A 20099-nucleotide genomic window follows, 5' to 3' on the forward strand; every position below is an offset into this window, starting at 1 on the left:
CTCTCCCCCTCTTGGCCGCCTCCCCTTTCCCATCTAGGGCTGCCGCCCCCCTAGGGGTGGGAACCCTAGAGGGGGCGCCACCCTCCTCCCCTTCCCCTATATATATGAGGCCTAGGGGCTGCCCAATACACACGATCTGATCTCTGCCTGATGGTGCAGCCCTCCCTCTCTTTCTCCTCATATCTCGCGGTGCTTGGCGAAGCCCTGCAGGATTGCCACGCTCCTCCATCACCACCACGCCGTTGTGCTGCTGCTGGATGGAGTCTTCCTCAACCTCTCCCTCTCTCCTTGCTGGATCAAGGCATGGGAGACGTCACCGGGCTGTACGTGTGTTGAACGCGGAGGTGCCGTCCGTTCGGCACTAGGATCATCGGTGATTTGGATCACGACGAGTACGACTCCATCAACCCCGTTCTCTTGAACGCTTCCGCTTAGCGATCTACAAGGGTATGTAGATGCACTCTTCTTCCCCTCGTTGCTAGATTACTCCACAGATTGATCTTGGTGATGCGTAGAAAATTTTGAATTTCTGCTACGTTACCCAACACTAAACACATCGAGATTAACATTCATTTTGTTCGCGAGAAGGTGGCTCTCGGACAGGTTTAGGTCCTTCACGTTCCTACTACAGCTCAATTTGCTGACATATTTTACAAAAGGCATGGCTACTACACAGTTTCAAAACATTCGATTTAGTCTCAACATCGTCGAGCCCCCCGTTGATCCCGTGGGGGATGTTAGACTATTACTTGGATCTCAACTTAATTAGGAGTCCTAGTTGTTTTGTAATAGCAGTCCTAGTCGTTTTGTAATAGCCTTAGTCGGTTGTACCCTCCTATCTTTACCTAATAATAAAGCAAATTGGGTTTCTTTCGTCCGTCATGGCATTTTTTTGAAAAGTCCTTCTGTTTCAGAGAATTCAACCCGCAGTCTTGTTTTAAGTTAAAACGAATCGTTATTTTGTATTTTACACAAAAGTCTCTGTCTTTTCTTGAAATCAACCCGCGGATCATATTTAAGTCAACCAAATGCTTTTTAAAATCATCCATATCTTTTAAACCGTAACTCCGATTTGAACATGTTATATATGAAATTTGATTAGAAAAATATGTAGAATATGAATATGAGATTATTTTTACCTGTTAATTATTTTTAAATATTATTTTGAAATATATTTGAGTCAAACAAAATGATTTTCTAAATTATCTGTATCTTTTAAACCGTAACTTCGATTTTAACATATTATATATGAAATTTTATTAGAAAAATGTGTGGAGTCTAAATATGATGTTAATTTTACCTGTTAAATATTTTTTAAATATTGTTATGAAAGCAAACTTATAATTTATAGCGCAAGATTCGTTTTTTTCATACCGGTAGCGATCCGGATTGCAAATAAACACCCAACTATAACCATATACAGAAAAGAGAACATCGATAACTACACATGCATACCTCTGAAAAATGTCGCAGGGGAAAACAACAGATTTCTCATCGCGAGAGTGAGAGAAAGCGAGCGAGAGGGAGAGGGAGGAGAGAGGGAGAGAGAGACGCCTTAGGATTAACCATATTCAACACACGTTTTTTGTTGTTTTGTGTGGACACCGAGGCCATCGCCGGCGAGGGTGAGAAGGAGGATAAGCGGCAACCCAAATATGATGCCCCGCAAAAATAAAGGAGATGGACCTATTGTGGTCTTGAGTGATGATTGTTGAATTAAGAGTGTGTGTTATGTTTTCTCTCCCGTTGCAACGCACGGACTCTTTTGCTAGTATAATCTCATGTATGTGGCTGCAATTATCAATAAACATAGTTCTATTCAATCTTACAGAAGAGATCAACTTATAAGGTGGCCAGGCAGGTCTCATGTGATGTTGTGAAGTACTACAAACACAGGTTTAAAAAAAGTTACAAAGCCACATAACATTGAAATATATACACATAGCGTGTGTGCTCGCGTGAACTGCGACTTGTACAATCATTATGTTTTTGGTGTGCATGCACATTATGTTTTTGGTAAGAGTAACGTCTCCAATCTTTGGTTCTAGCTTGCCCAGTAGCCATCCTACCGACCTTCAAGGTTTGTGATGGTCAGCTCGGCGTTGCCGGATGTGTCCTCCTGCACGTTCAGAAGGTCCGTCAGAGAGCTCACAGGCATGCAAACCACCGGCCGAAGCGGCCGTCCCGGCACTTGTTGGTGCGACAACATGGATATTACGGCAACCATTTGCGGTCGTTGGGTCGGGCTCTCCTGAACGCACAGTAGCCCTATCTGGATGCACGTCGCGGCCTGCTCTAGCTCGGTCGGGCTACAACCGCCCCGCACGGCTGGGTCAAGGAGCTCGAGGCTCTTGTTTTCTTCAAATAGCCCCCATGCCTGCAAAAAGATTATTATGCTTGTCAATGCCATTGTGGGATTCAAACAAACGTGGTTGGGACTTTGGCCGTCTTGGCATGGTATTTTGAGTTCGGATGAAATTTATAAAATCACACAAAACTCACTTTTACTATTTTGTACAGTTGCAAGAGGCAATTGACTTCTTACATGAGCAATGAGGTTGAAACTTCGTTGGTTCCTCCTGCTACTAATGATCTCCAGCAACAGCACACCGAAGCTATACACGTCCTGCATGAACGATACCATGCCGTCCATCGCATACTCAGGTGACATGTAACCACTGCAGCCACACATGGGCATCATACAAAATCAGTTAAGGAACCCATCGTGGGTACACTAGAAAAGAAACAAAGAGTCGATGTAACTATAAATACTTGTCCACTGTTTGTGTTATATAAAGTTTGCAGTTCTTACTATGTCCCAACAATCCTTTCCGTGACCTGATGGTCGCCGATGCTGCTGAACAGCTTGGCGATTCCAAAATCCGATATCTTGGCCACCATCTCCCGGTCGAGGAGAACGTTGGCCGCCTTGAGATCTCGGTGGATCATCGTGTGCCTCGAGTCCTGGTGAAGGTAGAGAAGCCCTCTGGCAATGCCGAAGATGATGTCCATCCTAGTCTTCCAGCTCAAGGTGGCGTGTCTCCTTGGATCTGTTGGCGAATTCGCACAATTGTATTTCTCATCATAAATGGTAGTAACTGGTATACTGCAGCCAGTCAAGACATGTCATACGTACCAAAAATGAAGGTGTCCAAGCTCTTGTTGCTCATGTACTCGTAGACCAGTATCCTCTCAGAGTGGTGGATGCAGTAGCCGAGCAGGCGTACGAGGTTGCGGTGCTGTAGCTTGGCGATCAGGTTCACCTCGTTCCTGAACTCCTTCAGACCTTGCACTCTATTCCCTGCTGACAGCTTCTTCACTGCAACTTCTTGGCCATCTACCATTTGACCCTGATAAAGAAATCCAGTTAATCAATCCACATGTTGTCTATGCGAGCATAGGAAATTTTCAGTCTGATTTCACATGGGTTTTACAAGCATTATCACCTTGTATACAGTGCCGAAGCCACCACACCCTATTTCATTTTTGGCGCAGAATCCGTCGGTGGCGGCTTTAAGGGTTTCGAGATGGTACGCTGGACACTCGCCTCTCACGATGTGATCAAACTCGGTGACTGGAAAATGGAGCAAGAAGCCATAATACATGAGCAGTAGATCGAGCAAGTAGTAGTTTCAGGTTATCCTCTTGAAACGAATTCACCATGGACTCTTGACTCACTTTGCTTATTGCGCTGCCGGATCTTTCTCCAGATCAGGAGGCCAAGTGATAGCAGAAGCAATGCAAATGTTGTTATCACCGCGGCGACGACCATGACGAGCTTGTTGGTCTTGGTTGTCCCTGAATTAAGATGCAGGAGTAGTGTAAACGCGTGAAAATTGTGTACTCTTAAGCCATTGTACTAGTGTATGGTGCATCATAACGTGTGAGCTTAACATGTTTGTCTTGGTATAGGCTTGACAAGGTCCTTACCTCCAGGGACAGAAATATCAATATGTTAATGAACAAAAAGTCTGATTTCTTGACTTCAACCAAAAATTACAACATGATTTTTTTTGTTTAACTGGTGACTCAAAAAGTCTGATTTCATGACTTCAATTGAAAGTTACAGCATGAATTATTTTTGTCTAATTGGTATCTGAAGTCGCGCCAAAGGAGTTAGAATATCCCTACTCCGGCCAGTTCGTGGTGATGGTATTATCCATCGTTTCTGACCAAATGTATGTGAAATAAGTTGTGCCATCTTTATAGAAAGACCCCACTCCACTCCACTCCACATTTGCAGAAAACCCCTAAGTCTAACCCCACCTCATCCTGATAGATAATATAAATTGATGTAAAAAAAAAGATAATGTGAATGCCATGATTCTGGAACTCGAATCAACACTTACAAAATAACATTTTGTTCATGAACAAAAAAGCCAGATTTCATGATTTCAACCAATAGTTATGAGATGAATTGTTTTTTGTTTAACTGGTAGCTCAAAAAGTCCGATTTCTTGACTTCAACTGAAAGATACAACATGTTTTGTTTTGCCTAATTGGTAACTCAAGTCAAGGTAAAGAAGAAGTTGTCTCTAATCCTAGCAGTTTGTGCTGATAGTGTGTCTGTCATCCATCATTCTGAGCATGTGAAATAAGCTATTGCATTTCTTTTATAAAAAGGCACCCAACCACTCCCCTACCTCATCAGAACAGGTAAGATGAATTGTTGAAAAAAAAAACAGATAAGGTGAATAAAATTTGGATGAAATTGATCTGGTTCTAGCGATCCATGCTGAGGAGTGTAGAGTGTTTAATTACCTAGGCCAAGTTCAGACATTGCCAGCTTGACGAACAGATCCTGGCCGTCGTCGCCTAAGCGCGTGTCCATGAGCTCGCCGAACCACTGTATGCACCCGGTCCCGCCGCCACGGATGTCCGACGCGGCGTACGCCGTGCAGTAGCAGTTGGACAGGCACCTCCGGCCGCACTCCGCGAGCGAGGCGCCGGCGTCCACGCTGCTGTTGTGCGTCTCCGGCAGCTTCACACCGCGCAGCACGTAGAAACCGTCATCGCCGCACTGAAGCGGCGTGCTGCGGGCGCACCCGCCGGACGAGTTCCGCATGCGCCACTCCGCCGGCGACCTCGGCAGGAACCCCCTGATGCATCCGCACAGCACGGCGCCGACGGCGTTGCACACGCCGAACGGGCCGCACGCGCCGTAGACGTCGCACTGGTCCCTCGGCACCGACCAGAAAACGCTCCACGCGAGCGTCGCAGGGTTCACAGACCATATCGCCTGCACCTTCGCCGCGACTCGTCCGTCAGCGACCAGCGGACACCGGACGAGCCACGCGTCGCCCAAGGTACAACGTTACACCACCTCGTTCGCGGTGTGGGCAAACTTGCGAATTCGAACAGCGCGTCTCGAAGTTAGGTCATGCATCTGGGCAACGCCGCCTGAACCGCCACCCCGTTCACGCTGCGTCGCGTACGTCTTGCGCCCCTTCTCTCCAGACGTGCCAGCTCCGCGCAGCCCCCGCTGCTGCCATCACGTAACGAAGTCGCGGGTCGACGGGTCATCGCGCGCGCCCGCCACGACGAGGCGCAACCACCCGCGGCCGGTCCGGAGGTCCTAGTCCCCGGCCCACGACCCTGAGAGGAACGTGTTGGTCGGGTGGTCGAAGCTTTGCCACACCACGACGCCGGCCGCGTCCGCGAGCACCAGGTTGCCGTCGTCGCGGAGCTGCGCTACCACCGCGGCCGAGGAGTTGGACCACCAGATGGTCTCGTTATTGCTGGCGACGTCGAGGAGTACGAGGTCCCCTCGGCTGCTGAGCGTGACTACGCCGGAGGACGAGGTGTCGAGCGGGCGATCGCGGTTGGCGACCCAGAAGACGGCGTCCGGGGAGGCGGTGAACCAGATGCCGAGAAACCATTTGGTGTTGTTGGCGACGGAGAAGAGGCCGAGCAGGAAGGCGCCGCCGGGCGAGGCCAGCCTCTGGTCGCCGCCGATGGCCCTCCTCTGCGTCAACGTGCTGTCGGTGACGGCCGAGGCTGTGAGCAGCAGCACAGACAGAAAAGCGAGCAAGAGCCGGTGGTGGCTGAGGCTCTGGCTCATGATCTTGAGCGCGCGCCCGGTGAATTGAATACCGCCGCTTCACCGAGAGTAGGGGATTGCAGCAATGGTGGAGTGGATCTGTGCTCACGTTTTATACAAAGAGCAGTTATGGGCTGGGCTTATAGATTAGGATCGCTCTTGCATCGTCTCCTTCACCCTTATAAAAGTTTCACGCGCTAAAATAGTTTTAGCGCGTTATTGTAGCACTTTTAGCACGCCGGACTCAATATTAGTTTAGTAGATGCCCAAAAACCCACGTTCAAAAAACATGTAGTGTAAATTATGAAAAGCGTGCAATCCGGCGCCTAAAATTTACAACTTCTGATACCGCATTTTAGCGCATGCCTAATCAGGTGTAGCAGGAAAAGTGATGAAAGAGAAGCATTAGAAACGTTTTTAGGTTCTTATGAAGTCCATAATAGAGGAATGGCATATCGCAGAGTTTTGGGATAAACTTAGAGGCTGGCTGTGGGGCTCGGCATAGAGGCAAGCAAGCCTCTAAGCACTGTGAATGTTCTCAAAACTAGTAATATTTGGCTTGTTAATATTCACAAATATGAGTTGTCTGTCTAATAAAATCTATGGATTGCACTCTCGTTGTCATCGCCGACTCGCCAATTCTTTCCGGTCAGTTTTCCCTTCTTCCTCCTCCCATGCATATGTTTTCTTCTGTGGACTGGTTTTGTATGCCTCAATTGCATAGGAATTTAAACATCCACCCAAAATTCTTTAACATGTTAACGTAGGATCGACACATTTTTATGTGTTTCTTTTCCTTGGTGATCCATCGAAACGACAAATATTGCAAAATATTGCTCTTTCACAATTTCTTGTTTTGCACTTGCAAACTTTGTCAGATTCATGTGATTGTACACTGGTAGAAAAAGGGCCTATAGTCCCGGTTCGTAAGGGCCTTTAGTCCCGGTTCCGGAACCGAGACTAAAGTGTCGGTACTAATACCTCCCCCCTTTAGTCTCGGTTCAATCCAGAACCGGGACTAAAGGCCCTCCACGTGGGCAGTGCGCAGAGCCCAGTCAGGAGACCCTTTGGTCCCGGTTGGTGGCACCAACCGGGACCAATAGGCATCCACGCGTCAGCATTTCTGTGGCTGGGGTTTTGTTTTTTTTTGAAAGGGGGGGGGTTGGGGGTTTTGGGGGGTTAATTTAGGTGTTTCATATATTGTGTTAGCTAGCTATAATTAATAGAGAGAAGTGTCCTCTCTTATGTCCGTGCTTGGTCGACGCTACGTACTATACATACGTATAGAGAGGACTAGACACGCTGGCTAGCTAGTAAGCAAACGAAGGAAACAGAAGATCGTCATGAACATATATGCATACAGAGAGAAGTGATATCGACCACCTCTCCTTTCTCCGAGAGATTGGTCGAACAACAAGTTCTCGTATATCTATCTGACACTACCGGCTACATATATACAATAATTATCTCTTACAAATATAATCATACGGACTCAGGGTCCACATAGAATTCTCCGTCTTCAGGGATCACGTGGTCAAGAAAGAATGCCGCCAATTCCTCTTGAATTGCTCGCATGCGAGCTGGTGCTAGGAGTTCATCCCGCTTCGAAACATCTAATTTGAAGAAGGGGGTCAATACATATATATATGAATGAATGAAACTCAACACAAATGATGGTAATAAAATAAAATTGTGAATGTTGTTATTTACGTACTTCATATTGTTCGTCAGAGTAGCCCCGCTCACAGGTCGTGTGGCGGATGGACTCGCAAACGTAGTATCCACAGAAATCATTCCCTTGTTCCTGCCACAACCACTTTACAAGAAATAGAGGTCAATCAAACTGATAAGCAAGAATGCCAAATGGTATTGATGAAACTAGCGCTTGAATCAATAGGAGATGCGCGGAACATGCTACTATAGTACTTACTTTCGGGTGTCTAAATTGCAGCTTCTTCGGGAGTCCCGGAGCTTTTTTGGTGAATTTTTTCCAAACCCTGCCGACAAAGAAAACAATTACTTGATATCAGATGAACAAGAGTTGATACTCCCTGCTCAAGCTTAATCTCTAGGAGAATATAGTGGAAACTGCACACACATGCATAACTCATCAATTACATTACTATAACCTTGACTAATATATAAGGGAAACCGAATACGCACAAGACAGTAACACTCACCTGAAGTTGTAAGGAAAGAGTATTATATCTTTGTTTTGATTTATTACGAACGATCGTAGCAAGTTGGCCTCGGTAGCTGCGGCATGAAGTTTAACCTCAGTTGCATCTATGAGATATGTGTTAATGAACCCAATATCACCGACTTGTCTTTTCTTCAATTCGGCGATCTTCAATCTGCATAATATAGTGAGGATGATTATAAATACATGCAATGAAAGAGCTAGCTATATAGAGAAACTTAATGACAGAAGTAGTACTACTTACAGACAGTAGCAGGCGACCGTTGTTTTATCGAGCGCCAATTGATGAAAAACTGAAAGAACTCCTCAAATGGAACAGGCAACAGATCAATTCCAACGAGGTCATGCTCCTTTTTAACTTTCACATACAAAGTACTCCTCCCCCCAGAGTCTCTGCAGATTTTCAAGTACCAATCATGCAATCTTCGCATCATCGTTGATAGAGATCTTTCATCTTTGACGAGAGGCTTCCTGTACTCGTATCTTTGTATCTGCACCTCCATGGGTTCATAATGTACATCGTCGGGCAGGTAATCTGCAAGATTGCTATAACCGGGCACCATCCTCGGATCATTAGCGACGTTGTGGCTAGGCACCTTGAGCGGGGGGCACGATTGCTTCGCTTGTTCGCCGAGCTGGGCAATTTGTTTCCCAGCTCGTCGTTCTTTCAGCCTTTGATCACTGACAGTACTTCCCGACCGCTCCGCTTCGGCAAATTCCTTTCCAATAATGCGGTCATAGTTTCCTTTCGGCGAATCAGACTTCGGTGGTTTTGTCAGGGTAGCTTTCACCCGATCTACCTTCTCCTCCGGAGGTGGATGTTTCTTTGCTTTCACCCCTTCAAAGAATTTCTTCACTTCTTCTCGCGCGATCTCGGCGTTCTCCTCCTGGGTCCTCTCGTATGGTAACTTCTCTGGAGTCTTCAGAGAAGGACCGAATCTGTATGTCCTCCCGCCTCTGGTTGTACTGCTAGACGCCGACCGAGCAGACGTAGCGGTTGTCTTCTTTACTTGCTTAAGAGGCGGAGGAGAAGGACTACGACGCGCCGGAGCAGCTGGAGCGGCGGCAGGTCTCTTCCGCCCTTGCTGACGAGGCGGAGAAGGAGGAGGCTGGCTGCTCGGGCGCGTCGGCGCAGGCGGAGAAGGAGGCGGAGTGCCGCCGCGCCCGGAGAAGGAGCCGGCCGAGGGCCCTGATCGTCACTCGCCGGAGGAGGAGGCGGTGGAGGCGGAGTGCCCTGACTCGCCGGAGGAGGAGGAGGAGGCGGTGGCGTCCAGTTCGGAAGGTTGATGGAGCTCCTTCCGCCATAGGCATAGAGTCTTCAGAGCAGACCCCAGCCGAGTCTCCCGTTCACCGGTAGGGTGGTCAAGCTGGAGGTCCTCAAATCCCTCCGTTATCTCATCCACCATCACCCTAGCATATCCTTCTGGAATCGGCCGGCAGTGAAAAGTTGCGCCGGGTTCAGTAGGATAAACAGAGCCAACAGCCGCCTTGACCTTCAAATTCATCCATTGTGTCATAAGGTCGCAATTTTGAGACTCTGTTATAGCATCCACGGGATAGTTGGGAGCCGTCAACGCATGCTCCGGCTGAAGCAGCTCGGTGGAAGCCACGCTGCTTCTGCGCTGATATGGCGGGGTAGCTTCGGGGGAGGCTTCGGCAGTACGTTTGCTGCGATTTGCTTCTCGTTCCTCTATCGCGTCTACCCTTGCTTGCAGCGCCTGCATTTGGGCCTGCTGCACTTTTTTCCTCCTCTCATGGGATTTGTATCCGCCTGCGTCCGGAAACCCAACCTTCCACGGAATGGAGCCTGGCGTGCCTCGTGTCCGTCCAGGGTGCTCAGGATTCCCGAGGGCCATTGTGAGCTCGTCGTTCTCTCTGTCTGGAAAGAACGTCCCTTCCTGCGCTGCTTCGATATACTGCTTAAGCTTACTGACTGGTATGTCCATTTGATCGTTCGTCCAAATGCACTTCCCTGTTACAGGGTCCAGTGTTCCGCCAGCCCCGAAGAACCAAGTCCGGCAACGGTCTGGCCAGTTAATTGTCTCTGGTTCGATCCCTTTATGAACCAGATCATTCTCAGTCTTGGACCACTTAGGCCGGGCTACGAGGTAGCCACCTGACCCCGTGCGATGGTGAAGCTTCTTCTTCGCAGCATTTTGCTTGTTTGTCGCCGACATCTTCTGACTCTTTTCCGATGTCTTGTGGGCCACAAATGCGGGCCAGTGATCTCTGATCTTCTCATATCTGCCCTTGAATTCTGGTGTCTCATTATTTTCGACAAACTTATTCAGCTCTTTCTTCCACCTCCTGAATAGTTCTGCCATCCTCTTCAGAGCAAAAGACTTGATTAATTTCTCTTTAACTGGGTTCTCTGGATTATCCTCAGGCGGTAGGGTGAAATTTGACTTCAGCTCAGTCCAAAGATCATTTTTCTGCATATCATTGACATAAGACACCTCAGGGTCTTCTGTAGCCGGTTAAACCATTGCTGGATGCTTATCGGGATCTTGTCCCTAACCAGAACCCCGCACTGAGCAACAAATGCGCTCTTTGTCCGGAGGGGTTCAATCGGTGGCCGTCGGGCGCGATTGCTATGATCTCAAACTTCATCCGAGCTCAACTTTTTCTTCGGGCCTCGTCTCTTTACCGAAGTTGTGCTCGATCCGGAGGGCTAGAAAAAAGAACAAAGACTTAATTAATATGTGTACATACCAAAACAATGAATGCATCAATCAGCTAGTCAGCATAGGCTTAACTAATATATATACCTGGCCGGACTCGGTTCGGTCACCGGAGCCGTCATCACGGTCTCCTTCTTGCACCGGCATTGGGTCACCGGAGCCGTCCTCATGTTCTTCTTCTTGCACCGGCATTAGGTCACCGTAGCCAGCTTGTTCACCCTCTCCTTCCAGACCATCGGTTTCGTTGAGAAACAACGAGATGGCATCACTTCCTTCTGCGATTATGTCCCTCAACAACGCTTCTTTTGTTGCTTCGTCTAGGGCGGTGTCCATAGTTTCTACAAATATTTACAACATGGCAATTATTATTCAAACATGACAGATGGATATATTAGTGCCAAACGTAGAACTAGCTACCTAATCATAGTAAAGCTATCGGGAGGGGGTATATATCGACAACGACGACACTACATCTATGTCCCTCGACGACCCTCGTTCCCGATAAAAAAAGAGGAAGAAGAAGAAAAACAAGAGGAGAAGAAAGAATAGAGGAGAAGAACCCTCGAACCCTCGAACCCTCGACCCCTAGACGACCCTCTTCTTCCTCTCATGTTCGAGAGGATCGCCGAGGGGTCGGGAGGTTGCCTAGTGTCAAAGGATTCAACAAAACCATGTCTTCATCATTAGGCGAAAGTAACATGTGCATGATGGTACTTAGCTCTTCAAAGTTGTTCTGGAACGGAGTCCCAGATAGGATAATTCACTTTTTGGTACAAAGTTCAGAAAGAGCCTTCCGAATATCGCTATTTGGAAGGCCTTTGCTGAATTTGTACCAAAAGGCAGATTATTCTATCCGGGACTCCATTCCAGAACAACTTTGCAGAACTTCGTACCAACATGCCCTGGTTACTTCCGGCTAATGATGAAGGCATGGATTTCTTCAATACTTTGACACTAGGAAACCTCTCTCGACCCCTCGGCGATCCTCGACCCCTCGAACCCTTAACGACCCTGGAACCCTCGACCCCTGGAGCGACCCTCTTCTTCCTCTCATGTTCGAGAGGATCGCCGAGGGGTCGGGAGGTTGCCTAGTGTCAAAGGATTCAACAAAACCATGTCTTCATCATTAGGCGAAAGTAACATGTGCATGATGGTACGAAGCTCTTCAAAGTTGTTCTGGAACGGAGTCCCAGATAGGATAATTCGCTTTTTGGTACAAAGTTCAGCAAGAGCCTTCCGAATATCGCTATTTGGAAGGCCTTTGCTGAATTCGTACCAAAAGGCGGATTATTCTATCCGGGACTCCATTCCAGAACAACTTTGCAGAACTGTCGTACCAACATGCCCTGGTTACTTTCCTGGCTAATGATGAAGGACATGGATTTCTTCAATACTTTGACACTAGGAAACCTCTCTCGACCCCTCGGCGAATCCTCTACCCCTCGAACCCTCGACGACCCTGGAACCCTTGACCTTTAACAAATATCCTCTGATCCTCCAGGCGCGTTCGACTTTCTCTCCACATCTCACTCTAATCTATTCTTTGACATCCTATGATGTTTTGTGATTATACATATCTTCTAACCTTCCATATATACGTATTTCTCGTGATAATTTATGATCATTTATAGACATCATGATAAACTTTCCCTTGCAAATGTGAAGCTTTCATATTAAAACTATTCTCTCATCTGGAAAAAAGAGAGGAGAGCGTTTAATCGAAAATCGAAGAAAAAAAATGAGAGAACAAAGCGGATGGAGAGAAGAAGAATCTAGGAGAGGAAGGAAAAATATAAATTTCTATTTTTCTTCTTACTCATTCTTTCTACGTTCCTATAAACCATACTTCTTGCCTTCTTATTATTCTCTTTATCTGTACTCCTCTTAGCCTTTTGTTCCTGTCATCCATATCTCTTCCTTCTTCTTTCTCCTTCTTTTCCGACTAATTATTACCTTATTACTAAAACGACTAGGACTTGTTTTTACTATTCACATACTCCACTAGGACTCCTCACTAACATTATAAATGGATTCGTGAAAACCTAAAATGACTCACCACCAAAAGCAATATAAGATGCTACCTTAAAATCGCAGCCAACTAACCTAAAGTCAGTGATAAAATGCACTACTCCTCTAAATATCGGGAATGATAAAATGCACGGGTTAACCTAAAATCGATACTCTCGTTACACGAGACTAACTTAGAAAATCTAAATCGAATGTTTCGATAATATTAAAATAATGTGTCATATGATAAAATAACCCATGACACCTTTTGATCATCATATATAAATCATCAACATAGAATAATAACAGACAACATACATTATATATCAAGTCAACAGATAAAATAGAATACTTCATCAAGAGTCAATCATTTATCACAACATTCATCCTACGATCTTCCAGACGCCTGTAAAGAGCGCTTGCCGGGAGGGCCATTTCTCAGTCCGCAATGGACCGGGAACGGAGTGAATGTATCCGATGTGTTGGGGAACGTAGCAGAAATTCAAAATTTTCTACGCATCACCAAGATCAATCTATGGAGTAATCTAGCAACGAGGGGAAGGAGAGTGCATCTACATACCCTTGTAGATCGCTAAGCGGAAGCGTTCAAGTGAACGGGGTTGATGGAGTCGTACTCGTCGTGATCCAAATCACCGATGATCCTAGTGCCGAACGGACGGCACCTCCGCGTTCAACACACGTACAGCCCGGTGACGTCTCCCATGCCTTGATCCAGCAAGGAGAGAGGGAGAGGTTGAGGAAGACTCCATCCAGCAGCAGCACAACGGCGTGGTGGTGGTGGAGGAGCGTGGCAATCCTGCAGGGCTTCGCCAAGCACCGCGAGATATGAGGAGAAAGAGAGGGAGGGCTGCACCAACAGGCAGAGATCAGATCGCGTGTTTTATGGGCAGCCCCAGGCCTCACTATATATAGGGGAGAGGGAGGAGGGTGCGCCAGGACCCGGGTGCTCAGGGTTCCCACCCCTAGGGGGGCGGCAGCCCTAGATGGGAAAGCGGGGGCGGCCAAGGAGGGGGGAGAGGGGGGCGCCCCCTAGGGTGGGCCTTAGGCCCATCTGAGCCTAGGGTTTGCCCCCTCTCCTCTCCCTTGCGCCTTGGGCCTTGTGGGGGGGGGGGCGCACCAGCCCACCTGGGGCTGGTCCCCTCCCACACTTGGCCCATGCAGCCCTCCGGGGCTGGGGCCCCACTTGGTGGACCCCCGGGACCCTCCCGGTGGTCCCGGTACGTTACCGATAAACCCCGAAACTTTCCGGTGACCAAAACAGGACTTCCCATATATAAATCTTTACCTCCAGACCATTCCGGAACTCCTCGTGACGTCCGGGATCTCATCCGGGACTCCGAACAACATTCGGTAACCACATACAAACTTCCTTTATAACCCTAGCGTCATCGAACCTTAAGTGTGTAGACCCTACGGGTTCGGGAGACATGCAGACATGACCGAGACGTTCTCCGGTCAATAACCAACAGCAGTGTTGGCTATATGCCAGATGAAATCAAGGTGTATATATAGCAAGAGCATTGGTCCCGGTTCGTGGCACAAACCGGGACTAATGCCCCCCTTTAGTCCCGGTTGGTGCGACGAACCGGGACCAAAGGCCAATTTTCGCAGCCGAAAGGGCGGGAAGCGAAGGCCATTGGTCCCGGTTGGTGGCACCAACCGGGACTAAAGGGGGGCAATGGTCACGGTTGGTGCCACGAACCGTTGACCAATGCCCCCTTTAGTCCCGGTTGGTGCCACCAACCGGGACCAATGCCCTTGTGCGCCCCACGCCCAGAAGTTTAGTCCCACATCGCTAGCTGAAGGGCGCCGATACTGGTTTATAAGCGCTGCTCTGCCTCCCCTTTCGAGCTCCTCTCAAATGCAGGCTTTCGGGCCTAAACTGCTACTGCCTGTGGGCCTATTGGGCCTCTGCGGGCCTGAATCATGGCCCATGTAGGGTTTCTAGTCGTATTCAGGCCGTGGAGGCCCAGTAGGTGGCATTTTTTTTGGTTTTTTCTTTTCTATTTCTACATTTTTTTGGTTTTTATTTTTTTGTTTCTACTTAAAACTAAATAATTACAGTTTTTTAAGTGATTTCTTTTTGCTTTTAGGTCACAAAAATTATAAACTTTCTATTAGTGCCATTAGTTTTAAATTTTGAATAGTTTAAATTTGAATTTTTAAAAATTTGTGTGAATCACTAGTTTATGAATAACTTTACTATAAAAATAGAATTTTTTTTCTTCTTTGCTATTTATTTTTTATTTATACTTACAATTAAATACTTATAGTTTGATTTAGGTCACAAAAATTATATTCTTTTTGCTATTGAAGAATATTATAGTTTTTTTAGTTGATCATAAAATATTTTTAATTATTGTTTTTATTTTCATAAAAGTTTTGTAGTCATTTCTGTTTGCTATAATTCATTCTTTGAGCTAAATGACTTCTGAAATTGGAAAGCATTCAAAATGAACTCTGAAAAGGTTGAAAGTTGGAATGGTATCATCATTTCACCCACATAGCATGTTCCAAAAAGTAGAGAGGGTTACGACAAAAACTTGATGCACTTCGTGTACAAAATGGACAATCACTTTCGAAGTATCAAAGTTTCGAACCATAAGACATGAAAGCATTTCAAATGGACTCTGAAAAAGTTGAAAATTGGGATGGTATCATAATTTCACCCACATAGCATGTGCATGTACAAAACGGACAATGGTAGCATGTTCATCTGTTACAAATTGGCATGGTATCATCATAATAGTTGCGGGAGAAAGTCTTCACTTTTTCTTCGCTTGTGTCATTTGCTTATTGCGCCGTAACCATGGATAATCTTCATTGTTTATCAGGATGCTTGGGTCAGCCTTGACATTGAAGGGAGGAATTTCATGAAACTTTTCATAATCTTCAGACATGTCTGTCTTGCCGTCCACTCCCAGGATGTCCCTTTTTCCTGAAAGAACTATGTGGCGCTTTGGCTCATCGTATGATGTATTCGCTTCCTATCTTTTCTTTTTCTCGATTTGGTAGACATGTCCTTCACATAGATAACCTGTGCCACATCATTGGCTAGGACGAACGGGTTCGCATTACCCAATTTATCAGATCCTGTTAGTCAAGTTCCCATATGTCCACTATGTAACCATAATATGTGTCCTTTCCGCTCTCGGTTGCTGCATCAAAGCGGACACCGCTGTTTTGGTTGGTGCTCTTTTGATCTTGGGCGATCGTGTAAAATGTATTCCCATTTATCTCATATCCTTTGTAAGTCAATACAGTCAAAGATGGTCCCCTGGACAACAAGTACAACTCATCACAAACAGTGTTGTCACCTCTGAGACGTGTTTCCAACCAACTGCTGAAAGTCCTGATGTGTTCACATGTAATCCAGTCGTCGCACTGCTCCGGGTGTTTGAGCGCAGACTGTTCTTGTGTTCATCGACATACGGGGTCACCAAGGTAGAGTTCTGTAGAACTGTGTAGTGTGCTTGAGACCAAGAATATCCGTCCCTGCATATTATTGAGTCTCTTCCAAGAGTGCCTTTTCCAGTCAGTCTCCCCTCATACCGCGATTTAGGGAGACCTATCTTGTTAAGGCCAGGAATGAAGTCAACACAAAACCCGATAACATCCTCTGTTTGATGGCCCATGGAGATGCTTCCTTCTGGCCTAGCGCGGTTACGGACATATTTCTTTAGGACTCCCATGAACCTCTCAAAGGGGAACATATTGTGTAGAAATACGGGCCCCAGGATGACAATCTCGTCGACTAGATGAACTAGGACGTGCGTCATGATATTGAAGAAGGATGGTGGGAACACCAGCTCGAAACTGACAAGACATTGCGCCACATCACTCCTTAGCCTTGGTACGATTTCTGGATCGATCACCTTCTGAGAGATTGCATTGAGGAATGCACATAGCTTCACAATGGCTAATCGGACGTTTTCCGGTAGAAGCCCCCTCAATGCAACTGGAAGCAGTTGCGTCATAATCACGTAGGCAGTCATGATTTTAGGTTCTGAAACTTTTTCTCTGGCATATTTATTATTCCCTTTATATTCGACGAGAAGCCAGTCGTGACCTTCATACTGAGCAGGCGATCAAAGAAGATTTCTTTCTCTTCTTTCGTAAGAGCGTAGCTGGCAGGACCTTCATTAACTGCTTCGGAGGCATGCCGTCTTTTTCGTGCAAACGTTGCAGGTCCTCTCGTGCCTCAGGTGTATCTTTTGTCTTCCCATACACGCCCAAGAAGCCTAGCAGGTTCACGCAAAGGTTCTTCATCACGTGCATCACGTCGATTGAAGGACGGACCCTCTAGGTTTCCAGGTAGGTAGTCCAAAATAAGATTTCTTCTTCCACATGGGTGCGTGTCCCTTCAGCGTCATTCGAACAGGTAGTCCACCAGGACCCCTAAAACGATGTAAATCATTGACCATAGCAAGCACGTGATCACAGGTGCGCATGGCGGGCTTCTTCCGGTGATCTGCCTCGCCTTTGAAATGCTTGCCTTTCTTTCGACATTGATGGTTGGTCGGAAGAAATCGACGATGGCCCAGGTACACATTCTTCCTGCATTTGTCCAGGTATATACTTTCAGTGTCATCTAAACAGTGCGTGCATGCATGGTATCCTTTGTTTGTCTGTCCTGAAAGGTTACTGAGAGCGGGCCAATCGTTGATGGTCACGAACAGCAACGCCTTAAGGTTAAATTCCTCCTGTCTGTGCTCATCCCACGTACGTACACCGTTTCCATTCCACAGCTGTAAAAGTTCTTCAACTAATGGCCTTAGGTACACATCAATTTCGTTGCCGGGTTGCTTAGGGCCTTGGATGAGAACTGGCATCATAATGAACTTCCGCTTCATGCACATCCAAGGAGGAAGGTTATACATACATAGAGTCACGGGCCAGGTGCTGTGATTGCTGCTCTGCTCCCCGAAAGGATTAATGCCATCCGCGCTTAAAGCAAACCATACATTCCTTGGGTCCTTTGCAAACTCATCCCAGTACTTTCTCTTGATTTTTCTCCACTGCGACCCGTCAGCGGGTGCTCTCAACTTCCCATCTTTCTTTCGGTTCTCACTGTGCCATCGCATCAACTTGGCATGCTCTTCGTTTCTGAACAGACGTTTCAACCGTGGTATTATAGGAGCATACCACATCACCTTCGCAGGAACCCTCTTCCTGGGCTCGCCGTCAACATCACCAGGGTCATCTCGTCTGATCTTATACCGCAATGCACCGCATACCGGGCATGCGTTCAGATCCTTGTATGCACCGCGGTAGAGGATGCAGTCATTAGGGCATGCATGTATCTTCTCCACCTCCAATCCTAGAGGGCATACGACCTTCTTTGCGTATGTACTGTCGGGCAATTCGTTATCCTTTGGAAGCTTCTTCTTCAATATTTTCAGTAGCTTCTCAAATCCTTTGTCAGCCACAGCATTCTCTGCCTTCCACTGCAGCAATTCCAGTACGGTACCGAGCTTTGTGTTGCCATCTTCGCAATTAGGGTATAACCCTTTTTTGTGATCCTCTAACATGCGATCGAACTTCAGCTTCTCCTTTTGACTTTGCATTGCGTCCTTGCATCGACAATGACCCGGCGGAGATCATCATCATCGGGCACATCGTCTGGTTCCTCTTGATCTTCAGCAGCTTCACCCGTGGCAGCATCATTGGGCACATCGTCTGGTTCCTCTTGATCTTCACCAGCTCCCCCCGTTGCAGCATCACCGTATTCAGGGGGCACATAGTTGTCATCGTACTCTTCTTCTTCGCCGTCTTCCATCATAACCCCTATTTCTCCGTGCCTCGTCCAAACATTATAGTGTGGCATGAAACCCTTGTAAAGCAGGTGGGAGTGAAGGATTTTCCGGTTAGAGTAAGACCTCGTATTCCCACATTCAGTGCATGGACAACACATAAAACCATTCTGCTTGTTTGCCTCAGCCGCATCGAGAAACTCATGCACGCCCTTAATGTACTCGCGGGTGTGTCTGTCACCGTACATCCATTGCCGGTTCATCTGCGTGCATTATATATAATTAAGTGTCCAAATTAATAGAAGTTCATCATCACATTAAAACCAAAGTGCATACATAGTTCTCATCTAACAACATATAGCTCTCCAGAGCATCTAATTAATTAAACCATACATTGAAACTATGTAAAACATTTCAATGCGAAAACAAATGCGATCATAATCGCAACCAAGGTAACAATTGATCCAACGGCATAATGATACCAAGCCTCGGTATGAATGGCATATTTTCTAATCTTTCTAATCTTCAAGCGCATTGCATCCATCTTGATCTTGTGATCATCGACGACATCCGCAACATGCAACTCCAATATCATCTTCTCCTCAATTTTTTTATTTTTTCCTTCAACAAATTGTTTTCTTCTTCAACTAAATTTAACCTCTCGACAATAGGGTCGGTTGGCATTTCCGATTCACATACATCCTAGATAAATAAAATCTATGTCACGTTGGTCGGCATAATTTTCATAAACAATAAATGAACCAATAGTTATAAAGATAATATACATACCAAATCCGAATCATAGACAGGACGAGGGCCGACGGGGGCGGATACCAAAACCATCGCACTATATAAGATGCAATAATAAATGTAAGAAAATGATACAAGTATCTATCTAAACATACAAGTAAGAATATTTTTCCTTTCAGAAAGAAGATAAGAACAAGAGGCTCACCACGGTGGTGTCGGTGATGAGATCGGCGCGGGTGATCGACGGCGGTGAAGACGGGGACGGGGCGTGACGGACCGCTAAATCTAGACAAATCTCGAGGAAAATGGAGCTTGGAGGTCGAGCTTCGAGAGGAGAAAGCTTAAGTAGTGTGGCTCGGGCATTCCATCGAACACCTCATGTGCATAGGAGGTGAGCTAGAGCACCACAAAGCCCTCTCCCCCTCGGCCAGAAAAAACAGAGCACTGTGCTCTGCTCTTGCGCGAGGGGGTATATATAGGCACCTCATTGGTCCCGGTTGTGACATGAGCCGGGACTAAAGGGAAGCCTTTGGTCCCGGTTCAAGCCACCAACCGGGACCAATGGTGGTGGGCCAGGAGCGAGGCCCATTGGTCCCGGTTCATCCCACAACCGGGACCAAAAGGTCCCAGACACGGGACCATCATCC

At 46.8% G+C, this 20099-nt stretch overlaps 1 pseudogene; it reads right to left on the reverse strand.

Annotated features, from left to right (window-relative positions):
* Positions 1 to 1769: 1769 nt before the first annotated feature.
* Positions 1770 to 6168, reverse strand: LOC125556507 (annotated as a pseudogene).
* Between the last annotated feature and the right edge of the window lie 13931 nt (positions 6169 to 20099).

Source organism: Triticum urartu, chromosome 5, assembly GCF_003073215.2.
Source record: "Triticum urartu cultivar G1812 chromosome 5, Tu2.1, whole genome shotgun sequence".
Taxonomy (NCBI): Eukaryota; Viridiplantae; Streptophyta; class Magnoliopsida; order Poales; family Poaceae; genus Triticum; species Triticum urartu.